We start from the raw sequence: 13,551 nt of genomic DNA, 5'->3' as shown, positions 1-13,551 counted from the left end.
GCTATATTGCTATATGAAGAATCCGCTTGGTTTACAGTTGTCACCCGGTATGTACCCATAAATGCAATATAATCTTTAGTAAAGCCCATAAATTCTTCTCTAGCTATATTTCTACTCTGAATTTTTACTTTTATATCCTCTATAAATAACTACAAGCCAGCACATGCCTGTGAAACTCAAGAGGAACTAATAGCCATGGCAATAAATATGGTATCATCAGGTGTTCCGTACATGTACGGTATTGGAGAATCACAAAATCCGCACGTAGAATTAATATAGCAATCAGTTGAAAATTGCTTTGTAAAATTAATGTAGACTTGAAATGGAACATAAACCAACCCATGAGAAATTTATCCCGCTACTATAAATTCAATTTTAATGTTCAATATCTCTAATAGATGCATAAAGTTGCAATAATGACTGTAATTTATTAGGCAATTCTAATCAATTGTCTTATTTCATTAATTAATAATAATTCTGCTAAAGTCGTAGGAATATACAAACCGGCTTTATCTGAAATCCAGAAAGTCTAGAAAGGGCATTGTTAAATACCATACCATGTCTTCTTGTGTCATGTTTAAGTTAATTACTATTTTATATGAGATTAAACAAAACTGATTACATTTTACACATTGAGAATTACATTTTACACATGTTTTGACGCTTCCTTATACAGGGTGTAACAAAAAGGCAGGTCATAACTTAAATCACATGTTCTGGGACCAAACATAGTTTGATTGAACCTAACACACCTTAGTACAAAATGTGCACATAAAAAACAATAACAGCCCTCTGCAGTTACAAAATGAAAATCGATTTTTTCCAATATATCGAAAACTATTAGAGATAGAGATTTTTTATTGAAAATGGACATGTGGCATTCTTATGGCAGGGACATCTTAAAAGACAAATATAGTGATATTTGTGCACCCCATAAATATGTTATGGGGGTTTTGTACCCTTCCCCCTCCCCAAACGTTTGTGTAGCTTCCTATTAAATTATTATTGCGGTATTAGTGCCCTACGTAACGCACTCTAATGGACGTTTAACTATTGCGTAACGCAATTTTTGAAAAATTTTTACCTTCCACCTGCGTTACGTAATACTTGAACGGTCAATTTGTTAACATTCACCGGCGAATGTCAACATTCGTCATACACATCATACATTTTTGGTGTATGTTACAAAGATATATTTTTATCAAGTAGAGATAAAAGAACAGTTTTGTATGTTATTTATTTTTGAGAAAATTGTTTTAATAAACATACGAAGATTATTGTGTTTAACATAATTCGGACATACGCCAAGCGACTTGGCGAATGTTGACATTCACTGGTGTATCTCGACATTCACCAGTAATATATATATTATAAACAATAACAAAAACAAAATAAAGGAAGTCTTATGTACATAAATATAATCTTATTTATTGCAAGAACTTAATCTACCATGACACTTCGAATTTCACGGGTCTAGGACGTTTCATCGCCGCCAGTTCATCGCCGATCGATTCATCGCCGGCCGATTCATCGCCAGTCAGTTAATCGCTAACTGATTTATTTCCGAATTTCCGACCAATTTTCGACAGTTACATCTCTTATTTATTTTTAATATTAATTAGGAATTTTAGGAAATGACCTAACCTAACCTAATTTCTACAAAGACCATTGAACACTACAAATTTAGTAATATTTAGTATAAAATTTAGGGGAAGTAGAAATATTTAGAACAGTAAATATAATAATATTTTTTATTTTTTTAATTGTCATAAGTTTTGACCTGAATTTAACGTCGTGTCGTGTTATCTCCCATAATACAAAATCAACTGACTAACTGGCGATTAAACGGACGGCGATGAAACGGACGGCGATGAAAAGGACGGCGATGAGTCGGAGGGCAATGAAATGGACTGGCGATGAATCGGCGGCATCGAAACGGCAGCGATGAACCAGCGGCGATGAAACGTCCCATTCCGGAATTTCACACACACCACTTGTCTTTATAACTGCATTTAGCCATGGAACACTTTCTTTTGCAGTTTATTACGTGTCTAGCCCAGGTCATCCACTTTTTGAATTAGCAGAAGCTGCTTCTCTTAACGACATTTCATCAGTTGTAATCTAATCCATGAATTTTTATTATCCATGGATAATTTTTCTTTACATATTGCGAACTAATTACGTGTGAAAAGCTGCTTTGCGGTACATACATTGGCTAATTTACAACAGTCTGTGGCTAATTATTTATAATAGTCTGAATCCTCTACACATTCACATCCTCTAGATGTGAATCCCCACATTTCGTGGGTCTGTGCGACCATGGTCGCTATATCACCTATTTGGGCCGGAGCAAATTTTCTGAGATTCGCAACATTTTTTTTGCTTAAAGTATAAGATTGTTTTTTGCAGCTGCTCGCTTTGAAGAAATTTGCTCTTGCTATTCATTGTTCTCTGTTCAGTCAGTACTAGGGATGAAGACGTGCTGGGCTGCGGAACGGCTATTTCTTGAGGCCTAGAAGTGCTACACTGCGAATCAGTCGGTGCTTGAGATAAAGGCGTGCTAGTTTGCGGTTCCAATTGAATTTTTTTGAAAAGTATTCATATACATATTGGCTGTGAGTTTCGACGGTAGCGCTATCTCGCGGTTTGAAACTTATACTTTTCTGATAAAATTTATGTATGTGAAATAGCAAAACGAGAAAAATATATGCTTATCTAGAAAGACACAAATTATGAACTGAAATATTATTGTAACCTGATTACTAAATGAATACACAGAATTAATAGTAAAATTAATTATGTTTTTTTATTTTATTCATTATAATTTTAATATTTAATATATAAGTTTGTGCGACTGGATGACTACTTACGCAAGAGACCATTGAGAAAAAGAATAAGTTTATAAGAATTATTTAACATTTTAAAGGTTACCTCTGTTTATTTTTGTGTGCTTACTGCTTTGCTTATTAAAATTTGTAATTTGTATGAATTGTAATTTGTTTGAATTCTATCAAATAGATATTAAACATTATACTGGATCCAAGTCTTATTTCCCATGATCCATGATATCCAATTTCAATCAGCAACACCAAAAAAGGAAAGGATTTAGTTGATACAGGACATGTACGCAATGTTTCCGAATATAATAACTGCATCCAGTACTGTTATATTCAATATTTTACATGAATCAATACAACAGCTGCAATATATTGTTTTCTTTTTTGAAAAATCCATATTATCCGCCATTTCAGTTTGTGAAGTTTATCAAATGCACAAAACAAAACTGCCAAGGCCAACTGCTACTAACACAGCGTTGCCACATTTTATTTAGAAAATCTACTGTAAGTTTAGCTTACTAAAATTTACTTATCCTATAAATATACTATAAAACTTTGTTAATATATTTGTATATAATTTAGGACTTTTTATAATAAAAATAACAGCTGACTAACTAGAAATTTTTTTTATTTAGCTAATGCCTCGACAACTAATGGGCATTGGCATGGTGATGGTACAGTGGATTTTACCAATTAGGTAGCTAGTGTTATGTGTAGTGTGTGTGTTGAGTAAGTGTCTTGTTACTTTGCAAAGTCGATGTCATTGTCTCTGCAGAGACGCTAATTGTATCCGAACGTCTGCGGTCCCTCCGGTGGGTACCGATCCCACAAGGATAGAAACTATTTTCATTTATTAATTTATAATAAACGAAAAATTCTCTACCCTGGTGAGATTCGAACTCACGACCATTCGGACCTTTCGATCCAAAGGTAGGCGCTCTTACCACTGAGCCACAGAGGGAGTTTAACTAGAAATTAATATGACTGTTTGTAAACAAAAACCAAACTTTTTTATATTTTAACTGGGGAACAAAATGACCAACTATAATTAATTTTTATCAGTTTCATATTTAATATTTCTATATAATATTTTGTCATCCACTGATTTTAACATCTGCATGTCTGGATCACATTCTTCAAACAATTATTTCGCATTTTACATTAGAAACACGCAAACACAACATTTGTTGTTTTGCAAAGTTACATAAATTATAATTATAATATATATTATATAATATATATTATAATGGGTCATTCCAAAAAAAAATTTTAGACCTCCGATTTGTCTGAAAATTGGTATATAGCTTCTGCGGGACGTAAAAATAAGATATTTAAGGTCAAAAAATATTCTTCTTCTTTTTTTCTCAAAATGTTATTTTATACGATTTTACAGTGATTTGGTGTTTATTTATACAAATTTGCATTTTCTATTGTAAAGTATCAATGGAAAAAATAATATTTTAATAGAAGGGACTCAAAAATGTCATTATAACAAGTTACTTTGATTCAAAACAAGCTTTTGATCAAATTTTATAGTGTAGACAACGTTAAAATACCGTTTTTTACATTTTTCTCGATTCCCAAAATATATCAAAATCGATTTGGCTGAAAATTTGCCCACAGATAGACAAAACATAGGACTTTAAGTGGTGAAAAGGATTTGAATTATATATTACAATACCAAAAAAGTTACATGCATTATAGTCAAAAATATAGGCATCTACTGTAAGTACAATTAACTCAAAAATATCGACTTCACGACAAAAATTGTTAGAAAGAAATTGTAATAATTGTAAATACGATTTATTTGGAACAATTTCAGTTCCTACCATTTTTGTCGAAAAGTTAAAAATGGCGGAGATATTGAGCAAAACAGGTTCTCCTTTAAAATCAAGATGGCGGCAAACGTAACGGAGGAATTAATTCGTGATTTTAAATTTAGGCTACTATTGACTCCCCTAAAGATCAGAAAAATAAAATTTTTGGGCAGCTCGGCATTCAAGGTCAAATGCTATCCCGATTGGACTAATATATACTTTTGAGTCTGATATTACTGCATGTAACTTTTTTGGTATTGGAATATAATTCAAATCCTTCTAACCACTTAGAGTCCTATCTTTTGGCTATCTGTGGGCAAATTTTCAGACAAATCAATGATGATGTATTTTGGGAATGGAGGAAAATGTAAAAAACGGTATTTTAACATTTTTTACACTATAAAATTTGATCAAAAACTTGTTTTGATTCAAAATAACTTGTTATAATGCCATATGATGACATTTTTGAGTCCTTTCTATTAAAATATTATGTTTTTCATTGATACTTTACGACAGAAAATGCAAACTTGTTTAAATAAACACCAAATCACTGTGAAATCGCATAAAATACCATTTTGAGAAAAAAAGAAGATTTTTTGACCTTAATTATCTTATTTTTACGTCCCGCAGAAGCTATATACCAATTTTCAGACAAATTGGAGATCCAAAATTTTTTGCCTGAGTGATTTGACATGGAATGTACCTAATATATATTATATTTTAGTTTTCCATCGTTAGCTTCTAACAGGCTCACCGAATACCAGAACTCTTCAATAACACCTGAAATAGGTACTGATTGCACTGCTATTGAAATCTGCAAGTTTGTTACACCAGAATCCAGTTTCATTTCTGTTTAATATTCATCTTCTACGTCCTGGGGCTAGATTCCGTGCACTGTAGATATCTGCACTTCGCTTTCTATCGATGTCAATTGTCGTGAAAATATTTGAATTTTTAGCTTTAATTGAATTATTTTCTAGTTTTGCTAGTTGATGCTGAAGTGACGTAAAACAAGAAAATATTTGAATTAAAACTAAAAATTCAAATATATTGACATTGATAGAAAGCGGTCGGCGGTGTTAGCAATTGTACACAGAATCCCACCACTGAATCTTATTTTCGGTAATGACATTGGGAAATTGTAACAAAATGTCTAAAAATTAATTTAGAAATGGGGTAAATACTATTAAAAAGCAAATTTTATTTTAATCATAAGAAAATGTTGAAATATACCAAAAATCTACTAATAAATATTGCCTACTAGAATTTTTTAAAATATATCAAAAATCTACCAAAAAAGTAGAAATCTACTAAGTGTGGCAACGCTGCACTAACAGCGCTGGTGAAAACCGTCAAATCCCCTCTCCTCTACCCATGGCGCGCCATTTGAATTTATCAGATAAATGCACAAAACTGCCACTAACAGCGCTGGCGAAAGCTGTCAAATCCCCTCTACCCATCGGCTCATGGCGAATAGGCTTCTAGCTGTTCCACAGTTTCAATATTTTTAATTTCAAACAATACTACATACTCTATAGGTACACGCGTTAAGCGCGATGGGAGATGATGAAAGAATATCACTGAGGCGAGGCAGAGTGGCTGAGGCTGAGAGTCAAAGAGTTGGGGTTATTTTTGCAAAATGATCACGTGGTTATTTAGCAAGACCTAGACCTAGTGTTGCTATTCCAGCGGCCGGTCTAACCTGCTCTTCACATGGTTTACATTTCGTCGTTTAATGGAAATGAAGATTTAGTGTTCCGTTCAGGATTATGAAAGAAAATAATTGGAAGAAACGCAAATTAGGAAGAAAAATATTCTGATTGTCTGATAAGTCCGAGACATTCTTTTTTATAATCTAACTATCCGGAAATCATTCGTTCTTCTAGTTTTAAATATAGTTTACATTTACAAAAGACCTCCCTTTCTACCTCACACAGTATTAACGATGTCTGAACAGTTTTTCATGATACATATGGTAGAAATGAGTAGAAATCGGATGTTTCGAATGACAATTTTTTTTATACCAACTAGTTTACTTTGTATGCCCTTTAACCTCATAATGTCGTATAGTTTGAATCACCTATATTTAGAAAGTATAGCAATTAGTTTTAGACGTTTAATAGGTATCTATCCTCATTTCTCTGGTGGTATAAATAGATTTGCCTTTCACATTTGCTGCATACTAGTTATTAGTAGGTGTACGGAAACTTTGTAGCATGCAAAAGAGACGAGTGCATTACTTGCTCGTCGTGATGGTAATTTATATACCGGGCTGTTCAGAGTACGAAGACTTTGGCGTTTGATAATTTAAGGGCACGATATTTTTAAGTTATCCGAAGTATTTAAGTCAGACTTTTGTTTTTATATTACTAGTTGATATTTGGATCGATAAAAACAAAAACGGTTCTTAAATCCTTCTCTCCTAAAATAAAAAGAAGTAGAAATCGGTTAGCCAAAATATTCCGGCTAGCCTCTGGTTACCGCATGTGTCGTAGGTAACTGTTCATAAATAATTATGATTATTTTTTGATGATTTTAACTTCCAATCGTATAGTAAGATTTTTGATCACGTGTTTAAATCTGTCCAATCAGATTAAAATTATACTGAGAATAATCTACTGTAGAAAATTACCGATAGAGGCCATGGGTACATAATTCGCAAATATTTTACGGCTTTCCCTACTTTTTCTGTCTTTACACGGCAAATTACGTGTAGTAAAATTCACACTACTGAGAAAAATATAGAAGGTAAAATCGGAGAAGAACAAGCAGGTTTCACAGCAGGGAAATCATGTCTAGATCATATCCATACAATACAACAGACAATAGAGAAAAAAAAGAGCTAAGAACAAAGATGTACACATGGCGTTTATAGACCTTAGGAAGGCATACGACACCGTGCCAAGGAAAGAACTGTACAAAGCAATGACTAAAATAGGGATACCACCTAACCTAACAGAAGCAATCAAAAACATGTACAGTGGAAATGAAGTAAATATAAAAATCGGAAACAAGGTAGTTGCTAACTTCAAAACAACAAAAGGATTACTACAGGGATGCCCAACGTCACCGACTATATTTAAAATATTTTTAGAACACGCACTAACAACTTGGAAGACAAAGTGTAGGGGTATGGGAATACCGATAAGGGACGATTATCTCTACACATTGTGTTTTGCAGACGATCAGGTGGTGATGGCTCAAGATGAAGAGGATATTAGTTACATGGTAAGAAAACTAAAAGAGGAATACAAAAAGATGGGCCTGGAAATAAATATGAAGAAAACGGAATACTTAGTAATATCGGAAGAAGGCGTAAAAAACTTAGAAGTAGAAGAACAAGTTGAAATAAAAGGAACGAAGAATTTTAAATATTTGGGCTTTATAATGTCGAAAAGCGGAACAACAGAAGCAGAAATAAAAAGTAGATTGGGACAAACAAGATCTTGCATCAGACAACTCCATAATGTAATCTGGAATAAAAACATCAAGGGAAAAACAAAAAGAATGATATACCAGACAATAGTAAAAAGCATCATGACATATGCCGCAGAAATTTGGGTCATAAACAAAAAAACCCAAAAAAGCATTCTGGCAACCGAAATGGAATACTGGAGAAGATGCTGTGGTCTCACCAGAAGAGACAGAATAACAAATGAGGAGATAAGGAGAAGAATGCAAGTGGAAAAAGATGCCCTGCAATATATAGACGAGAGAAGACTGAAATGGTACAGCCACGTACGCAGAGCAGAAAACACTTGGATAAACAAGGTTGCAGAATGGAGCCCAAGAGGAACGAGAAGAAGAGGACGACCTAGAAGATCTTGGAAAAATGAAGTCGACGAAGCCATGTCTAAGAAAGGATTGGAAGACGGAGACTGGGAAGATCGAAAAAAATGGAAGTCCTGGCTGACGGAAGGGAAACGGCATTAGCTGTAGACAACCCTTTATATATATATATATATATATATATATATATATATATATATATATATATATATACATATATATATATATATATATATATATATATATATATATATATATATATATATATATATATATATATATATATATATATATATATATATATATGTTCGGAAAGATTTCCGCGGTCAGGTAAATGAAAATTACTAAGTTCTCGGGAAGAACCGCGTTGAGAATTTATAACTCGACGTTTCGGCACCCTTTTTGGAGCCATTATCAAGAGGGGTATGGTTCCGTTCGAGTTCGGGGTCTCAATCTGCCTACTCCCCTCACTCGTGACGTACCAGTAGTGTCTTGTTCTCTAGGAGAACGGTCAAGCGGCACTGAGGTCTCAATCTGCCTACTCCTCAGTGTCGAGTGACGACCTGTCTTCGCCTGTGTAGCTCCTTTTATACTCTCAGTGCGCGCGGGAACTGTATGCGCGGGAGAGGCCTGAGTGGGATCGACTGACGTGGGGATTCGCCGAAGCAGCGGTCGCCATGTTGCCGGCAGTCTTTTGGCGTCATCGCGTGTGTTTAGGCTGTGAGGGCGTTTTTCAATTTCGATGGCTTCACGGATGATTCTCGATTTTAAGGAGCGGACAGGGGCGATGGTTTTTGCTTTCTCGAAATCTATTTGGTGACCTGTCTGAATATGATGTTGGGCAAGGGCTGAAGTAGTGTCGGAATGTTTTACAGATATGGAATGTTCGTAGATACGGTTTTGGATTCGTCGGTTTGTCTGTCCTATGTATGTCCGTGGGCAACTGGAACAAGGTATCTCGTAGACACCATGGTCTTCATTGGGGATTTGGTCTTTTACGGATCTGACAAGATTGCACAACTTGGAGTGAGTAGTGAAGACGGTTTTGATATTTAGAGGGGTAAGAATTCTACTAATCTTGTCAGTGACACCTTTGATAAAAGGTAGAAAGATTTTGGGTTGATCGGGCGGCAAGTTTTCTTTATTAGATGGAATGGGATTTAGATGTTTCTGAATGCTCCTATTGATTTGGGTTTTATGGTAGCCGTTTTGTAAGAGTGTTTGCCTTATTGAATTTATTTCAGATGGTCTGTGATTGTCGTCACTAAGCCTTATAGAGCGAGAAACAAGAGTGTTGACAACTGAACTGAGTTGGGCGGGGTGATGATGTGACTGGGCATTGAGATACCGATTTGAATGGGTGGGTTTTCGGTACACGGAATAGGAAAAACTGTGAGGTGGCTGTTTTTGAATAAGTACATCAAGGAATGGTAAAGACTCCTCAGACTCAACTTCCATCGTGAATTGAATACTGGGGTGTATTCCATTCAGGTGGGAGAGGAAGAGATCTAACGTATCTTTACCATGGGGCCAAATGACAAAAGTGTCATCAACGTACCGTAACCAGCAAGTGGGTTTGAGATTTGATGATGACAGGGCTATTGTTTCGAAATGCTCCATGTAGATATCAGCTATTACGGGAGAGAGAGGGGATCCCATTGGGGCACCTTTGATTTGACGGTAGAATTGATTTTGGAATGAAAAGTATGTGTTAGACATGCAATGTTTTATAAGAGATAATGTGTCTTGGGGGATTTGATGTTTGGAGTCCAAGATGGAAATGGTTTCATCAATAGGAATGTTGGTGAATAAAGAAACAATGTCAAAACTGACTAGAATATCTGAGGATGAGATAGAAATATTTTTCAAAAGATCAATGAAATGGAAAGAATTTTTGACGAATGACAAGGCGTTTTCGGCTAGTGGTTGTAGGGATGAGGCGAGATGTTTTGCCAATTTCTGAGTGGGGCAATTGTATGCACTGACGATGGGTCTTAGAGGAACGTTGGGCTTATGAATTTTTTTTTGGAAGTCCGTATATTCTTGGAATTCGGGACGATTTTTCTCTGGGTGTAAGAGATTTTTTGATGTCTGGAGGTAGAGTGGACTTATTTATGATAGATTTGGTCGTTTTTTCTAGATAGGTAGTGGGATCGTTTGGGACTCGTTTGTATTCTGTAGAATTAAGAAGTTCGGACATTTTGTCGAAATAATTAGAAGTGTTGAGAATGACGGTGGCATTACCTTTGTCTGCCGGAAGGATGACGATGTCAGGGTTGTTGTAGAGTTCTTTAAGGGCACGTCTTTCTGAAAGACTGATATTTGTCGGTGGGGGTTTGGAAGTACGGAGAATTCTGGCGACATCTTGTCTGGCAATTTCGGCTTGGTCATCTTCCTTCCGACCAAGCCGAAATTGCCAGACAAGATGTCGCCAGAATTCTCCGTACTTCCAAACCCCCACCGACAAATATCAGTCTTTCAGAAAGACGTGCCCTTAAAGAACTCTACAACAACCCTGACATCGTCATCCTTCCGGCAGACAAAGGTAATGCCACCGTCATTCTCAACACTTCTAATTATTTCGACAAAATGTCCGAACTTCTTAATTCTACAGAATACAAACGAGTCCCAAACGATCCCACTACCTATCTAGAAAAAACGACCAAATCTATCATAAATAAGTCCACTCTACCTCCAGACATCAAAAAATCTCTTACACCCAGAGAAAAATCGTCCCGAATTCCAAGAATATACGGACTTCCAAAAAAAAATTCATAAGCCCAACGTTCCTCTAAGACCCATCGTCAGTGCATACAATTGCCCCACTCAGAAATTGGCAAAACATCTCGCCTCATCCCTACAACCACTAGCCGAAAACGCCTTGTCATTCGTCAAAAATTCTTTCCATTTCATTGATCTTTTGAAAAATATTTCTATCTCATCCTCAGATATTCTAGTCAGTTTTGACATTGTTTCTTTATTCACCAACATTCCTATTGATGAAACCATTTCCATCTTGGACTCCAAACATCAAATCCCCCAAGACACATTATCTCTTATAAAACATTGCATGTCTAACACATACTTTTCATTCCAAAATCAATTCTACCGTCAAATCAAAGGTGCCCCAATGGGATCCCCTCTCTCTCCCGTAATAGCTGATATCTACATGGAGCATTTCGAAACAATAGCCCTGTCATCATCAAATCTCAAACCCACTTGCTGGTTACGGTACGTTGATGACACTTTTGTCATTTGGCCCCATGGTAAAGATACGTTAGATCTCTTCCTCTCCCACCTGAATGGAATACACCCCAGTATTCAATTCACGATGGAAGTTGAGTCTGAGGAGTCTTTACCATTCCTTGATGTACTTATTCAAAAACAGCCACCTCACAGTTTTTCCTATTCCGTGTACCGAAAACCCACCCATACAAATCGGTATCTCAATGCCCAGTCACATCATCACCCCGCCCAACTCAGTTCAGTTGTCAACACTCTTGTTTCTCGCTCTATAAGGCTTAGTGACGACAATCACAGACCATCTGAAATAAATTCAATAAGGCAAACACTCTTACAAAACGGCTACCATAAAACCCAAATCAATAGGAGCATTCAGAAACATCTAAATCCCATTCCATCTAATAAAGAAAACTTGCCGCCCGATCAACCCAAAATCTTTCTACCTTTTATCAAAGGTGTCACTGACAAGATTAGTAGAATTCTTACCCCTCTAAATATCAAAACCGTCTTCACTACTCACTCCAAGTTGTGCAATCTTGTCAGATCCGTAAAAGACCAAATCCCCAATGAAGACCATGGTGTCTACGAGATACCTTGTTCCAGTTGCCCACGGACATACATAGGACAGACAAACCGACGAATCCAAAACCGTATCTACGAACATTCCATATCTGTAAAACATTCCGACACTACTTCAGCCCTTGCCCAACATCATATTCAGACAGGTCACCAAATAGATTTCGAGAAAGCAAAAACCATCGCCCCTGTCCGCTCCTTAAAATCGAGAATCATCCGTGAAGCCATCGAAATTGAAAAACGCCCTCACAGCCTAAACACACGCGATGACGCCAAAAGACTGCCGGCAACATGGCGACCGCTGCTTCGGCGAATCCCCACGTCAGTCGATCCCACTCAGGCCTCTCCCGCGCATACAGTTCCCGCGCGCACTGAGAGTATAAAAGGAGCTACACAGGCGAAGACAGGTCGTCACTCGACACTGAGGAGTAGGCAGATTGAGACCTCAGTGCCGCTTGACCGTTCTCCTAGAGAACAAGACACTACTGGTACGTCACGAGTGAGGGGAGTAGGCAGATTGAGACCCCGAACTCGAACGGAACCATACCCCTCTTGATAATGGCTCCAAAAAGGGTGCCGAAACGTCGAGTTATAAATTCTCAACGCGGTTCTTCCCGAGAACTTAGTAATTTTCATATATATATATATATATATATATATATATATATATATATATATATATATATATATATATATCAAATAGATGAAATAGAGAATGTGGAAAAATCCCCTTACGAACAATTCACACATCCACCATTTCGGGCTGGGAAAAATTTTTTGAATAGAATCAAAGATCCAAACACCAGTTCTTAGAAATGTGTTTCGCCCTCTTCAACCTCTCTGGGCTCGTCGGTAAAGACAAGAGGCTGAATATCTTTAGACACATTCTAATCAAAAAACAACATTCGAGACCTAGACATAGAAGGTGCGTAAGTCTACGGCAAATCCGACAATGACAGTCTCAAGTTTTAATTCCCTAATTACTTAAAGTAAGTAAAATATATGTTTAAAAACATAAGATGTAGATCTTTGAAACACACTCAGTGAACCAAAGATCCAAGGTTATTGGTTTAACGACCACTCGTACGAAATCAAATAGATGAAATAGAGAATGTGGAAAAATCCCCTTACGAACAATTCACACATCCACCATTTCGGGCTGGGAAAAATTTTTTGAATAGAATCAAAGATCCAAACACCAGTTCTTAGAAATGTGTTTCGCCCTCTTCAACCTCTCTGGGCTCGTCGGTAAAGACAAGAGGCTGAATATCTTTAGACACATTCTAATC

General features: G+C 36.3%; 1 protein-coding gene across 2 annotated transcripts in view; it reads left to right on the top strand.

Annotated features, from left to right (window-relative positions):
- LOC126881275 (extracellular sulfatase SULF-1 homolog) overlaps positions 1–13,551 on the top strand; it is a 505,200-nt gene that overhangs the window by 308,297 nt on the left and 183,352 nt on the right. The window lies entirely within an intron of this gene.

The sequence above is a fragment of the Diabrotica virgifera genome, chromosome 3 (genome assembly GCF_917563875.1).
Source record: "Diabrotica virgifera virgifera chromosome 3, PGI_DIABVI_V3a".
NCBI lineage: Eukaryota > Metazoa > Arthropoda > Insecta > Coleoptera > Chrysomelidae > Diabrotica > Diabrotica virgifera.
Note: the sequence above shows the minus strand (reverse complement) of the source record. Positions and strands in the feature narration are given on the sequence as shown.